Genomic DNA, 15,716 nt, shown 5'->3' with positions numbered 1-15,716 from the left:
CTGTTGGGCTCCGGGGTGAGGGCGGTCTGTAGGGCGCTGTAGCGGTGTCTGCAGAGGGATTCGAGCGTTTGCAGGGGTTGGTGGGGTGGGATGGGGAAATGTTGGCATCCCGACGCAGGGTAAGGGTACTAGAGAGGACAGTGTTGCGGGGGAGATGTGAAGGGAGTTTAGGCAATAATAAGAGGACGAGATGGAAGGTCAAGTAAGTGGCTGTGCATAAAAGGGAAAAGGTGGGCACGGAGGTTGGGCCTTGAATTTTCTGGCCGTCTGGTGAATTAGGTACCCTGTCAGTCCGCATTGCTCGTGGAGGTGAATTAAACTTGTAAAAGGAGAGAATTAAGCTTCCTGGTATGCTGAGGGAGGGAGTTGTTGGTCACAGTTTGTTTATTGAAAGTGTGGTAGATGGTACTCTAAACATGGGTATGGCTGTTTTAAGGAGAAGTAGTATTTGCTGTAAATATCCGTCGTGTGTGCTCTGAGGTAAATATCCGTTGTGTGTACGTGTAAATATCGCCTCCTACTTCAAAGCCTAGGTCATTTACTTTTAAATCTGCTGTTGAGGCTCCTGTAGTCAAGAAAGTCTGTTCGCAAAAAAATTGCACCTCTCAGTTGAATGTCTTGAAAGGGGGGGCCACATTTTTAAATACCATCCGTGGGTCAGATGTAATTGCACTGCACTTGGCACTTGTGTTAACGCATCAGAGTTTTTTAGAACTTCTGATTTGAGAAACGCTTGGAGTTAGATGGGTCATCGTGGATAGTATACAGCAGTACTCAGTTATGACATTTGGCATAAGGGGCTTATTCATATTAAGTGGAAGATGGAGTTGATTGTCTTGCTTGAGAGTGTTTTGAGTTTTCACTGGGTTTTGTCCAATTCAGATGGTAAGATTAGAAGAAAGGAATTGCTGTTAGCTGAGTGAGAACTGGTAGGATCTTGTGCTTTTCTTCTGGAGGAAATTGTTGACAGACTTAGTGTATTAGTGATACGGGAAATTGGCTTACACTATCATTAGAGAGTAAGTTGATTCACTTCAGGGTTGCAGATGGTAAGTTGTCATTAAATACAGTAGGGCTAGAAGTTGGGAGTATAAGAAAGTTATTGATTACAGTTTCTAGTTCTTGCAGTGAAAATGGCTTTATATTTTTGCTTTTGTCATACATTATTCTGGATTGAGAATTGATTCATTTTTCACTGAAGCTGGACTAGAATTGTAATTTTTTTTTAATAAATAACTTAAGCAGTTTATGTTTAGGTCTAAGTGTTTGTACCTGGTAGAGAATGCCATGTGATAAAAGTAGAAAGTAATGAAACAAAAGTGAGGATTTTTAGAACTTGTCTTTTTGGCCGCCATTTCCATTTCACTTATAAGTAGATTAAAGGAAACAAACTTGCTAGCATCCATGTAGGTGCACTAAAATACAAGGTGAAAGAAGGGAATCATCATTCATCCAACAGACATTTGACACTCACTGTCTGCCAGGCACTGTATGCGCTTATACTTACTGACTATACTTACTGTAAGCCATTTTATAGAGAATTGGAGAGGGATAGGGGAATATAAGCCACTGGCACTAATTTTTATTTTTTAGGGGTAAAATTATTAAAATTTTTGTTAGTCTGTCACCTAACTTAAAAAAATATATTTAAATCCAGTCTCTGAATCTTAACCATGTTGCTTAGGTTTTTTTGTTTGTTTGTTTTCTTTTATATTCTAAGTGGAAGTGTCCAGTGCGAGTCTTTAGTTAAAAATTCTGAATATTTCACTTTCTAAGAATGTGATAGTCCTTGGTCTCTTGCTGGTGAGGTTGACTTTTCAGAAGAATTCATTAATGGGAATCAATTTTCCTGAGTCTCAAGCTAGGTTTGATTTGGCCAAGTGTTTAGGGTAGGAAGATAAAGGACTAGGCAAAGCCCAAGGAATCCTTTTCATTTCTAATTGGCCCTGGGTGGTTGGTCTTGTCGCTTCAAGGTTAAACTGTGAACCAGTCCAAATTATTCTAAGCTATTACATCTTAATGAGGCTTACGTTTGAATAATGATAATAATTCCTCATTCACATTTTAAAGATGTTTATGTTTCATGTTTCATTTTATCCTAGAACAACTCTGTTAAGTTGTATAGAACTTCCAATTTTAATGTAATGCTAATATAATTGTATTCTCATAGAGGTAGAGAGAAGTTAAGTAACTGTTTCAGATTGGACTGTTCAGAAACAAAATTACAACTCACATCTCCCGATTCTCAGTTTAGTGCTTTCTTTTATGGAATTTTAAAATTTCAGATCTATAAGATCAATTATATGCATTTAGCCTCATGGTTCTTAAATATGGTGGATTGGAGGAAAACAGCTGTTTCATAATCACAGGAGATAACTCTTTTTTTCTTTTGACCACACCCTGTGGCATGTGGAATTTCTCTGACCAGGAATCCAACCTGAGGTCTCTGCAGTGGAAGCTCAGAGTCTTAACCACTGGACCACCAGGGAAGTCCAGGAGACACGTGTTTTTATTCTTACTCCCTCCCCTTGCCTGTCTATCTGCCCACATCCTAAGAGGACTTAACAGAATTGAGGGCTGGAGTGGGCAGTGTAGTTTGCAAAAGCTCCCTTGGTGATAATGACTTGTCCTTTCACCCTGTTTGAGAACAGTTGATTTAAAGTCAAATGCTGAATTGTCAGTAACATGTTTTGGTCTCTCCTTACTTATATTTCAAAGTAAGCTTATATCTTATTGTAGAATTGATGGACATTTTAGGGATTTATAGTTTTGACTTTAATAATTCTTTCAAAGGATTGAAAGTACCATCAAGTTGTAAATTCTGGTTTTATAGATGAAGAGTCTGTAGTACAGTAGAGAGTGGTATATATAGCTTGAAGTTGGATGAGTCTCTGACATTTAAAGGAAGTCTGTGTTGCCTTACTTTTCAAAATTTTCTGACATGGTCTGTTAAATTATGAGTCTATCCTCTGTTTGGAAGACAATATCTTTCTTTTACACTGTCACATTATGACTGTCTCTGTGTTAGCCTTTCCAGCTCCCTGAAATGACCTTTTCTACCTCTTTAAGTCCCAGATATTCTCGAAGTTGTAGCAGAAATAAGTATCTTTAAGTCGATAGTAAGCCCTTCAGAGAAGGCAATGGCATCCCACTCCAGTACTCTTGCCTAGAAAATCACATGGATGGAGGAGCCTGGTAGGCTGCAGTCCGTGGGGTCGCTACAAGTCGGACATGACTGAGTGACTTCACTTTCACTTTTCACTTTCACACAATGGAGAAGGCAATGGCAACCCACTCCAGTGTTCTTGCCTGGAGAATCCCAGGGACGGCAGAGCCTGGTGGGCTGCTGTCTGTGGGGTCGCACAGAGTCGGACACGACTGAAGTGACTTAGCAGCAGCAGCAGCAGTAAGCCCTTATGGGAAAATTTACTTTGCCTGATCAAATGTAGGTCGAATCTATGTTAAGTCCATCTACTGTTTAATAAATGTGACAGACAGCCTCTTGTGTCAAACTGTTAATAACAGACTGTCCTGAAGGAGTTCACGATTATGTGAAGAAAAACTTTTAATCACATAATTATAATATCACACCCTAGCATCACTGCTTCTCTTAGTGTCATGACAGATGTTAAGCACTCTTTTGGAATTCAAATGTTGTCTCACAGTCCTCAACATAGCAGTCTGGGCAGCCACTACCTATTAATCATATTTAGCACTAAAGATGAGACCTGTTGCCCATGTCTTACTGAGTATGAGACCTCAGTTTAGTTTAAGGATGGGCTTTTGGCTCAGATAGAGATAATGAAGCAAAATGGGTTTAGTGAAAATTTCAGATAACTGTGTTAGAGGCTCATGTAGATGCTTGAAACTCAAAGTTCATAAATGCCAAGTTCACTAAAAAGTACTAACAGTTGGTTCGGTATACATAATAATAATGTGAAAGTCGCTCAGTCGTGTCTCACTCTTTGCGACCCCATGCACTACTATACATTCCATGGAATTCTCCAGGCCAGAATACCGGAGTGGGTAGCTGTTCCCTTCTCCAGGGGATCTTCCCAGCCCAGGTCTCCCACATTGCAGGCTGATTCTTTACTAGCTGAGCCACAAGGGAAGCCCAGGAATACTGGAGTGGGTAGCGTATCCCTTCTCCAGCAGATCTTCCTGACCCAGCAATTGAACTGGAGTCTCCTGCGTTGCAGGTGGATTCTTTACCAACTGATCTATTAGAGGTGCCCACATAATAATATGTGTTGCAATATAAGTAAGTAAGTGTTAGTCGCTCAGTCGTGCCTGACTCTTTGCGACCCCATGGACTGCAGCCCACCAGGCTCCTCTGTCCTTGAGATTTTCCAGGCAAGGATACTGGAGTGGGTTGCCATTTCCTTCTCCAGGGGACCTTCCCAACCCAGGGATCGAACCCGGGTCTCCTGCACTGCAGGCAGATTCTTTACCGACTGAGTTCCAATATAAATTATTATTATTTGCCAGGCACTATCCTAAGGGTTTGACATGACTTAATCTTTACAACAACTATTTGATGCAGATACTTCCCATTGAAAAAAATTAATTGCAGTTCACTTGTTTTAGTGCACAGGCTTCAGTAATTGTAGCACACAGGTTCAGTAGTTGTAGTGCATGGGCTTTTGTTTCTCCACTGCATGTAGAATCTTCAGACCAGAAACTGAACCCATGTCCCCTGCATTGGCAGGCAGATTCTTGTCCACTGTACCAGCAGAAAGTCCCTAATTCCCGTTTTATAGATGAGGAAGTGAAGGTCAGAGAGGTTATGTAACTTGTCTCAATTCATATAGTTAATAATGGTGGTAACAGTGTTTATATCCAGATGTTTTGGCTCAAAGCTCAAGTTCTTAACCACTATATTACCTTGCCTTTCAGAGACCAGTGATTTTGTTTACAATCAACCTTATTAAGATAGAATTTGCATGCAATAAAGGTCACCAGTTTTAAGTGTATAGTTCAGCGAGCCTGACAAATGAATATATCTGTGTTACCACCCTAATTAAGGTACAGAACGTTTCCATCACGCTCATGAGTTTACTGTGCCACAGCTTTGCACTCAGTCTTCTCTCACCTCTGATAACCTGGCAGTCTGTTTTCCTTCAATGTAGTTTTGCCTTTTCTAGGATTTTATGTAAATAGAGTCATTCAGTCTGCAGTCTTTTGTGGCTGACTTCTTTCACTTGGAGTAATGTTTTTGAGATTCAGTAATGGTAAGTGCTGTGCTGTGTGTGCTTAGTCACTCAGTTGTGTCCGACTCTGCGACCCCATGGACTGTAGCCCGCCAGGCTCCTCTGTCCATGGGGATTCTACAGGTAAGAATACTGGTGTGGGTTGTTGCCATGCCCTTCTCCAGGGGATCTTAACGATGCAGGGATTGAACTGGGTTCTCCTGCATTGCAGGCAGATTCTTTTACCAGCTGAGCTACCAGGGAAGCCCTTAATCATGATGAATGTTTCACTAATTTTCTTCTTTTAACTTCTGAGTAGTATTCCATTACATGGATATAACGTGAAAGTGAAGTTGCTCAGTCATGTCCGACTCTTTGGGACCTCATGGACTGTAGCCTACCGGGCTCCTCAGTCCATGGAATTTTCCAGGGAAGAGTACTGGAGTGGGTTGCCATTTCCTTCTCCAGGGGATCTTCCCAACCCATGGATTGAATCCTGGTCTTCCGCACTACAGGCAGACACTTTACCGTCTGAGCCTCCAGGTATATAACATGACTTCTTTATATATGCATTGTGAGAGATACTGAGTTTCTTTGTTTCTGAAGTTTTCAGTGATTGTAAAGAAAGCTGTTGTAAACATTCATATTCAGGTTTCTGTGTAGACCCATCTTCACATCTCTTGGGTAAATGTATAGGAGTGTATTCTTGGGTTGTGTGGCCAACTGTATGTTTAACATGATAAGAAACTGCAGAATGGTTTTCTAAAGTGACTATCATTTTGCATTTCTACCAGCAATGTTTGAGTTTCAGTTCCACATTCTTGCCAACTCCTGCTTTCAGTCTTTCAAATTTCAGTCATTCTAGTGGTATGTTTAGTAGAATCTTATTGTCATAATTTGCATTTTCTTAATGACTGATGATGTTGAGCATACTTCCATGTGCTTATTTCCACTTGCATATCTTTCATAGTGTGTCTTCTAATCTCTCGCGTACATTTCTCATGTTTGTGTTAAGTTGTAAGGCTTATGGCTGCAAGTCTTTTGTTAGTCTGTATATTGTGATGTTTTCTCCCAGTCTGTTGTTTACTTTTTAGTTTTCTGAGCAGTCTTTTGAAGTGCAAAAGTTTAAAATTTAAGTCCAGTTTACTGGACTTTTTTCTTTTGTGGTCTGTGACTTTTATGTTCTACTGAAATTGTTGTCTAAATCTTCTTGTATATTCTAGAAACTATAGCTTTTTTGTACTTAGGTACAATCATTTTATGTTAGTTTGTATATACTGTTTGTGGTAAGATTTGAAGATTTTTCCCCTCCACTGTAGATGTCCAGTTATCGAAGCACCCATTTGTTGAAAAGACCATCTTTTTTCATTAAGTTTTCTTGGAGTATTTCTCAAAAATTAATATATTTAAGTTTATTTCTGAAATCTTTATTCTGTTCCATTGATCTAAGTGTTTATCTTTATGTGTATACCACAGTCTTAATTTCTGTATCATTGTTGTAAATCTTGAAATCAGATAGTGTAGTTTTGTTCCTCTATTTTTAGTTATTTAGGAAGTTTGCATTTCCACATATATTTTAGCTTACCAATTCTTAAAAAAAAGATTTCTAGGATTTTAATTTGGGTTACTTTGAATCTCGGACTCAATTTGGGGAGATTTGACATCTTAACAATATTGAATCTTTGAGCCATAAACATAATATGTTTCTGCAGTTATTTAGGTCCTGAACATCTCTTAGCAGAGTTTATAGTTCTCCATGTTTGGATCTTGCGCATATTTTGTTAAACTTACTCCTGAGTGGCTCATGTTTTTGATGCTCTTGTGTTAATTTCAGTTTCCTAAAATTGCTAATACGTAGAAATACAAATTGTTTTTGTGTATTGACTTTTTTCTTTAAATTGTTAAGTTCACTTATTACTTGTAACAGTTTTTTGGTAGAACCATATGATTGTCTAAGATGACAGTCATGTCATCTGAAAATCAATATAGTTTTACTTCTTTCTTTTTGAATTTTATGTCTTATTTTGGGATCTTCCCTGGTGGCTCAGAGGGTGAAGAATCCACCCACAATGCAGGAGACCCTGGTTCGATTCCTGGTTTGGGAAGATCTGCTGGAGAAGGGTTAGACTGCCCACTGCAGTATTCTTTGGCTTCCCTGGTAGATCAGACAGTAAAGAATCCACCTGCAATGTGGGAGACCTGAGTTTGATCCCTGGGTTGGGAAGATCCCCTGGAGAAGGAACGTCTACCCACTCCAGTGTTCTAGCCTGGAGAGTTCCATGGACAGAGGAACCTGGCAGTCCATGGCCTCACAAAGAGTTGGATATGACTGAGCAATTTTCATACACGAATTTTTTAAAGCTATATTTCTCATTTTTATTTATGAGTGACATTGATCTGTTGTTTTCATATAATGTACACATATATTTACTTTATGTATTTATATTATAAGTTTTGGTATCAGGGTTATTAGTTTCTAGGGCTGTTGAAACATAATCACAGACTGGGTGGCTTAAAAAGCAGAAAGTTACTTTCTCAGTTTTAGAGGCTAGAAGTTCAAGACCGAGGTGTTGTCAGATTTGGGTTCTTCCCTGTGGGCTTGCTGATGGCCACCTCTTGTTGTGTCTTCACACAGTTGTGCTTTGGTCTGTGTGTTGTCTGTATCTTGGTAAGAACACCAGTCATAGTGGGTTTAGGTCCTGCATATATGACCGACCTTTACTGTAATTACCTCTTTCATGTCCAACCTCCAGATACAGTCTGGAGTACTCTGAGGTACCGAGGGTCAGGATTTCAATGTATGGATTTGGGAGAGGACACAGTCTAGCCCATCACATAGAATAATACTGGATTTCTAAAAGGGGATGAGAAATGTCTATTTTCTGAAAGAGTTTATGAAATTGGTATATTTCTTCTTAGGTGTCTGGTAGAATTCATCAGTGAAGCCATAGTTTTTGTGGAAAGGTTTTATTTACTACCAGTTTCTTTAACTGATAAAGGACTGTTCAGGTTTTTTATTTAAGTGAGCAAGTGAGTTTTGTTAGTTTGTCTGCTAAGGGATTTCTCCATTTCACCCAAGCTATTGAGTTTGTTGGCATAAGGTTCATAAATATTAGCACTTCTTTATGCTTTAAATGTTTGTAGGATTTGGAAGGATGTCCCTTCTTTCTTTCATTCCTGATGCTGATAATTTGTTTTCTCTCTCTCTCTTTTTTTTTTTTTTTTGCCTTGAACTGTTTAGCCAGAGGACTGTCAGTTTTATTAATCTTTTCAAATAACTCTATTTTACTGATATTTGGCTTTGTTTTTTTAATTCTACTTTGAGTTTTATCTTCTTTTTCTAGCTTTGAATACAGAAGCTTACATTTTTTTCTGAGAAAAATTTAATTCTAGTAGTTTCCCTTACTAATATTGCACTAATTTTCAACCAGTTCCATATATTTTTTTTATCCTTTCCATTGTGATTGGAAGAATGGGTTACTTAGATGTATTTTAATTTCTAAATGAGAATTCTCTGGATATCATTTTGTTATTGACTCTTGATGCAGTGTAGCTTTGTTCAGGGAATAGGATTTGTATGAATTCAGTCCTTTTAAATTTACTGACTTCTTTCATTTTCTCCCATAGGCTTTATCTTGGTTAATGTTCCATATGCATTTGAAAAAAAAAAAGAGTATTCTCCTGTGTGTAGACTGGTATATTCTATTAAGTGTCAAGTTTGTTGATGTGTTAAGCTCTGTATACCCATACTGATTTTCTGTATACTTGTTCTGTCAGTTACTGAAAGAGGTGTTAAAATCTTTAACCATGCCAGGTGTAATTGTGGGTTTTACTATGTTTCCTTGCAATTCTGTCAATTTGTGTTTCATGTATTTTGAAACTTTAGTAGTAGGGCACACACATTTAGAGTTGGTAGGTTGATCCCCTTATCATTTTGAAATGTCCTTGCTTATTACTGGGAATGTTTGTTGGTCTGAAATCCATTTAGTCTGTTAACATAGCTTCTCCAACTTTATTTTCTTAAATGTTTACATGGTATGTGTTTTTGTCCTTCACTACCTCTATGTCTGTTTCAAAGTAGGGTTCTTGTAGATGGCTTATGGTTGAGTCTTTTTTATTTACTACGACAATTTGCCTTTTAATTGGCTTGGTTAGACTTTTTGCATTTTAACATAATTATATGCTTGGTTTTATGTATACATCTTGCTTGCTCTTTGTTTTCTATTTGTCCTTTCTCTTCTTCTATTCCTTTTCTCTCTTTTTTCCCCTTATTTCCCTCTCTTCTTTTGGATTAATTGTGTATTTTTAAGATTTCTCTTTTGTTGCTACTGTTGACTTATTAGTAATACTTGTATGGGATGTGTGTGTGTGTGTGTGTTTTGGGGGAAGTGCTTGCCCTAGGGTTTATAATACTCATTTTTAATTTTTTATAGTCTGCCTTCAAACAACTTAATGTCACTTCATAAACAGTGTAAGAATTTTGTAATAGTATGCCTCCATTCTGTAGGATCCACCCCAGTTACTCCCTCATGGCCAGAAGTGTAAGTTCTACGTGTGTGTGTGTGTGCGTGCACGCGCGCTCAGTTGTGTCCGACTCTTTGTGATTCCATGGACTGTAGCCCACCAAGCTCCTCTGTGAAATTTTTTCAGGCAAGAATACTGGAGTGGGTTTCCATTTCCTCCCCCAGAGCATCTTCCTGACCCAGGGGTAGAACCCGCATCTCTTGTGTCTCCTGCATTGGCAGGCAGATTCTTTACCACTGCACCGCCTGGGAAGTCATAAGTTCTGGTTTCCTTTTCTAAAAGAAAAAAAAATGAAGTAAAATGCGTGCCATATAGGATTCACCACTTAAAGTGTACAGTTCAGTGCATTTACAGTGCTGTGCAGCCATCACCACTAGTCATTGCCCTGCGGCACGTGGGATTTAGTTCCCTGACCAGAGATCAAACCCGCGTTCCCTGCCTTGAAGGCAGTATTTTCAGCCACTGGACCACCATGGAAGTCCCCAAAGCAATATTTTTTCAAAAGTTACTTTAAAAACTCCAGGTGGAAATACAAGGAGGACATCTTCTACATGGCTATAAGGAATACATCTTCCACGTGGATGGGTGTTTCTTTCTCCCGATGATGGGACTGACGGTATCAGGGCTTCTCTGGTGGCTCAGCTGGTATAGAATCTGCCTGTGATGCAGGGGATGTGGGTTCAATCCCTGGGTTGGGAAGATCCACCAGGGAAGGGATAGGCTACTCACTTCAGTATTCTTGGGCTTCCCTTGTGGCTCAACTGGTAAAGAATCCACTTGCAATATGGGAGACGTGGTTTCAATCCCTGGGTTGGGAAGATCCCCTGGAGAAGGGAAGGGCTACCCACTCCAGTATTCTGGCCTGGAGAATTCCATGGCTTATATAGTCCATGGGGTTGCAAAGAGTGGGACAGGACTGAATCATTTTCACTTTCCTTCATTGTCTAATGAAACATATTAGGTATGGTATCTCCCCTGTCCATACTTTTGTAGCCCCTCCTGCATATGCATCCGTGTTTTTCTAATGTGTGAACTTGCTGTCTTTCCTAGCTCATTGGTCTGTGATGGTTGCTTTTCTGAATTAATGACTAAAATATAACAGTTGCATTTTGTTGGTATTGGCATGAAACAGTATTTATTTTGTATCAATCATATTTTCTGTCTCAGGAATTTGAAATTTAAAAAGAAAAACACTTGAATTGGCCTACTTTTTAAAAATATTAAAGTTCTTAAAGTAGTTCTGATGCTTGAAGGGCTATACAGTTGACTTAAACAGCACAGCAGTTGGGATGCCCACCCTCTGCCCAGTTGAAAATCCACTTTAACTTAAGTCAACCCTTCATATCCACAGTCCCTCCACATCTGTATGTTCAACCAAATGGAGATTGTGTTGTACTGTAAGTATTTATTATTGAAAAAAATCTGTGTGTAAGTGGACCCACATAATTCAAACCTGTGTTGTTCAAGAGTCAGTTGTATATTGCAAGCTGAGATATCCTTGATACGCAGAAAAAGAAACATTAGTCACATTAATAGCAGAGCTCTGGTGAAGATCTGTATTCCATGTAAGTGCACTGAAGTCCCTAGATCCACCTTGAATCTAACACCAGATCCTGTGAGCCCTGGTGATGCTGTTTGCTATGAGACAATTCTCTTAATTGTTCCACTTATAATTCACAAGCCTAATTGAAATTCTTCTCTAACTGTAAGCCTTTCCTGGTTAGAACTGCCACTCTGAGAAGTGGAATCTTGGGAATGTGTGAATAAAATAAGATCCAGGAGGAAATTGAGAGTGTATTGGGGTGATTTCATACTGAGAGGAATCAATAGTGACACTCTGGCCATATTTGCTTTCCTGATCCGTCTGCTTTTTTTAGGGGATTGCGGTGGACAGAACACCCGAGCTTGGCTCCCTTGCTTATGTTTTCATGCCTATCATTTCTTGTGTTAATCACGGTGTCCTTTTTCCCCTCAGCCTACATGGTCTCATTAAAAAAAAAAAAAAGGCAAAAAAATAAAAACTCTGCTCCTAAGACTCTACCAGAGCTATTTTGAATGCCCTACCTGCCTCTATTTTTTTTTTTTTAAGATTTCATTGTTAAATTAGAGTCTAAAAATTTTGCCTTCTCTTTCTTTTCTTCTTTACCTTTCCTGTCCTTATTTAGAGAATCCTGTGATATAAGACAAAGTTAAACCTGGAGATACGAAAGGAATCTCTTTTATAAAATACAGGATAAATTTAATCTCTATTAAAAGGGACATTTAAGTTTTCTAGGGCTTTTATCATATCAAATGAAGTTAGGAAGGAGTGAGATGAATGGACAGAGGCTAGAACTTAACTGCTGTCTGTGAAAATTGGTGCTTGGGATCTAGTGTTATCTGTATAGGTGTTAAAATGATTTGAAGTTAGTATTATTTTCCTTTTCATTTATTTCCTTGTCTTTCAGTCCTGAATCCACTTAGGGCCAATTGAAAATGAAGGGTAGCTTGGGAATAGTCACAAAGCAGCTGGTTTAAGGGGAAGGAGGAAGCTAGGGAAGTGTCAAGTTTTGGACATTTTGAGGGGAAGGAAGAAACACTTCTGTGGCTGACTTTTGTTGGGTGTCTTTCACTCTTGAAAGATGTATATAAATTTCAGCATATTCAAAATAATTTTTCCAAGGTTTTCTCAATGCTGATAGTGATTTGAAATTTCATGGTCACAGTGATACATGTATTTGTTTCCTTTATCTTCTGATGCAGAGGGCACTGGACTTGGAATTAAAAGCCCTGAGATTTAACTTAGGGCAAATGAATGTTTGAGTATGTTTTTTTATTTTCATTTATAAATTGAGATGTAGTGGTATCCCATTAAAGGATTGTGAGGTTTAGATTATATAATACACGTATGAAGACACTGGAACTTATAAAATCACTGAAAGGAATCAGGTGGTGTTTGCCAGGATTTCACGTTTGGTACCAAAATACGAAAGTGGTTCTTTGATCCTGTTAGGTAAGATAAGGTGTAACCACTCCTTATTTTCCTAAATGATTCTTAATTGTGCCTGGTCCTGATTATCTTGATAATGTTTTTTTGTATAATACTTAAAATTTGAAAAATTGAATGCTTGGTTAGTTAGAATCAGTGCTACTAGAATCAGTTGACACATTTTGTGGAAGCATAATAGAATTAGTGTTGCTATCAAAATATGTATGGATTGAGCAATGGCCTTATTGTACCATTTATTATCGTTTGGTAAGTTTGGATGCTGGTTTTGAAGCAGATAATACATATAAAAGGAAGAGTATAAATAAGGCACTGATTGAAAATTTAACTTGAGTGTCAGGCCAGTTGTTATGAAACCCTTGCTTAACTGAGATGATGTATTAACTTAAATACAAAATAGTGAACTAAAAAATAATTTTCTGTATCTATATCTGTTCTGCTCTGTTGGTTCTTAACGTGGTTAAATGACGCACATAACCTTTTGGCAAGCTTAAGGATTGTGCAGTATAATATCTACCTTTAGTTTTGACAGCTGCTATGAATTTATCTTCTTCACGAGATTCAACTGAAGATCATTATTTTAATAAACAATGGTAAGATGAAAAGATCAGATAATCACTACTAGTGTGGTTCACTCCATGGTCTATCAAAAGTTTTGTGGTAAGGTTGCAAAATCAGATACCTAAAATAGCCATCTGGTTTTCTCTTAAATCAGTATCCGTTATGCTTCTTTGCTCTTATGTCTTTTTCTTTATTTCTAAGTTTTCCTGAGTTCTTTAACTTCTTTTAAAATAAGTTTTTCTTCCCAATAATTAATTTCTGAGGTTGCCTAATTGAGAATTTTCTTTATCTTTCAATGCTTTGTAATTTTGTTTATTTTTTTTAGTCCATCTTAAAATACTAGGTTATAATTTCCATTTGTCTTACTGTTTTCCTCTTGTGCTTGCCTTGTTTCTAGGGATGGTATTATGCTCTATATTCAATTGTGAACTCTTCCTGCTGCTTATAGTTTAGAGTGATTAAACATAAAATGTTTCATATTTATATTCATTGTTACCACTTTTAGAGCTCTTTCTGTCTTTGTGTATATTTGCTGTCTTTGTATTCCTTATTCCAGTTCAGTTCAGTTGCTTAGTTGTGTCGGACTCTTTGCGATCCCATGGACTGCAGCACGCCAGGCTTCCCTGTCCATCGCCAACTCCTGGAGCTTGCTCAAACTCATGTCCATTGATTCGGTGATGCCATCCAATCTTTCGTCCTCTATCGTCACCATCTCCTCCTGCCTTCAGTCTTTGCCAGCATCAGGATATTTTCCAGTGAGTCAGTTCGTCACATCAGGAGGCCAAAGTATTGGAGCTTCATCTGCAGAATCAGTCCTTCCAATGAGTATTCAGGACTGATTTCCTTTAGGATTGATTGATTTGATCTCCTTGCAGACTCTCAAGAATCTTCTCCAAAACCACAGTTCAAAAGCATCAGTTCTTCAGTGCTCAGCTTTCTTTATGGTCCCACTCTCACATCCATACATGACTACTGGAAAAACCACAGCTTTGACTGTATATAGACCTTTGTCAACAAAGTAATGTCTCTGCTTTTTAATATGCTGTCTAGGTTTGTCACAGAGAAGGCAATGGCAAGCCACTCCAGTACTCTTGCCTAGAAAATCCCATGGATGGAAGAGCCTGGTAGGCTTCAGTCCATGGGGTCGCTACAAGTCGGACGCGACTGAGAGACTTCACTTTCACTTTTCACTTTTACACAATGGAGAGGGCAATGGCAACCCACTCCAGTGTTCTTGCCTGGAGAATCCCAGGGACGGCAGAGCCTGGTGGGCTGCCGTCTGTGGGGTCGAACAGAGTCGGACACGACTGAAGCAACTTGGCAGCAGCAGCAGCTAGGTTTGTCATAGCTTTTCTTCCAAGGAGCAAGCATCTTTTAATTTCATGGCTGCAGTCACCATCTGCAGTGATTTTGGAGCCCAGGAAAATAAAGTCTGTCACTGTTTCCATTGTTTCCCCATCTATTTGCCATGAAGCAATGGGACCGAATGCCATGATTTTAGTTTTTTGAATGTTGAGTTTTAAGCCAGCCTTTTCACTCTCTGCTTTCACTTTCATCAAGAGGCTCTTTAGTTCCTCTTCACTTTCTGCCATAAGTGTGGTGTCATCTGCATATCTGAGGTTATTGATATTTCTCCCGGCAATCTAGATTCCAGCTTGTGCCTCATAGAACTTACGTGAATATATCAGATAGTGAAGTCTGTATGCAATGAATTCTCTAAGTTATTTATTTGTTTATTTTGGAAATTACTTGTTTTGTCTTTATATTTGAATTTTTTATTTTTGCTGGATATAAAATTCTAAGTTTAAAGTTTTTTTTTCTTTTAGTTATTTTGAAGATATCAGTCGATTGTCTTTTGCTATATAGTTTTTTTTTAAAACCATTAAAAAGTTGAAATGTAGTAAATTTATAATGTTTTAGTATCAGGTGTACAGCAAAGTGATTCGCTTATACATATATGTATCCTTTTTCAGGTTCTTTCCCATATTAGGTTATTATAAGGTATGGATTATAGTTCCCTGTGCTATACTAAGTGTTCTTGTTGTTTACCTATTTTATATATAGTAGTTTGTATCTGCTAATTCCAGACTCCTAGTTTATCTCACCCTGGTTTGCCCCAGCCCCTTCCCTGCTATCCTCTTTAATAATTGTAAGTTTGTTTTCTATGTCTGTGAGTCTGTTTTATGCTTTGTAAATAAGTTTATTTGTAGCATTTTTTTTTTAGATTCCACATGTAAGTGTTATCATAGGATATTTGGGTATGTCCATGTTGCTGCAAATGGCATTATTTCATTCTTTTTTATGGCTGAGTAATATTCCATTGTGTGTGTGTGGGTGTATATATATATATATATATACACCCACACACACACACACACACACCACGTCTTTATCCATTCATCTGTTGATGGACATTTGGGTTGTTTCCATGACTTGGCTATTGTAAATAGTACTAC

At 38.3% G+C, this 15,716-nt stretch overlaps 1 protein-coding gene across 5 annotated transcripts in view; it reads left to right on the top strand.

Moving 5' to 3' along the window:
• The window catches only part of COP1 (COP1 E3 ubiquitin ligase), a 224,004-nt gene that overhangs the window by 636 nt on the left and 207,652 nt on the right, over nt 1-15,716 (top strand). The window lies entirely within an intron of this gene.

The sequence above is a fragment of the Bos javanicus genome, chromosome 16 (genome assembly GCF_032452875.1).
Source record: "Bos javanicus breed banteng chromosome 16, ARS-OSU_banteng_1.0, whole genome shotgun sequence".
Taxonomy (NCBI): domain Eukaryota; kingdom Metazoa; phylum Chordata; class Mammalia; order Artiodactyla; family Bovidae; genus Bos; species Bos javanicus.
The sequence above is the reverse complement of the archived record's forward strand: the minus strand, read 5'-3'. Positions and strand labels throughout refer to the sequence as shown.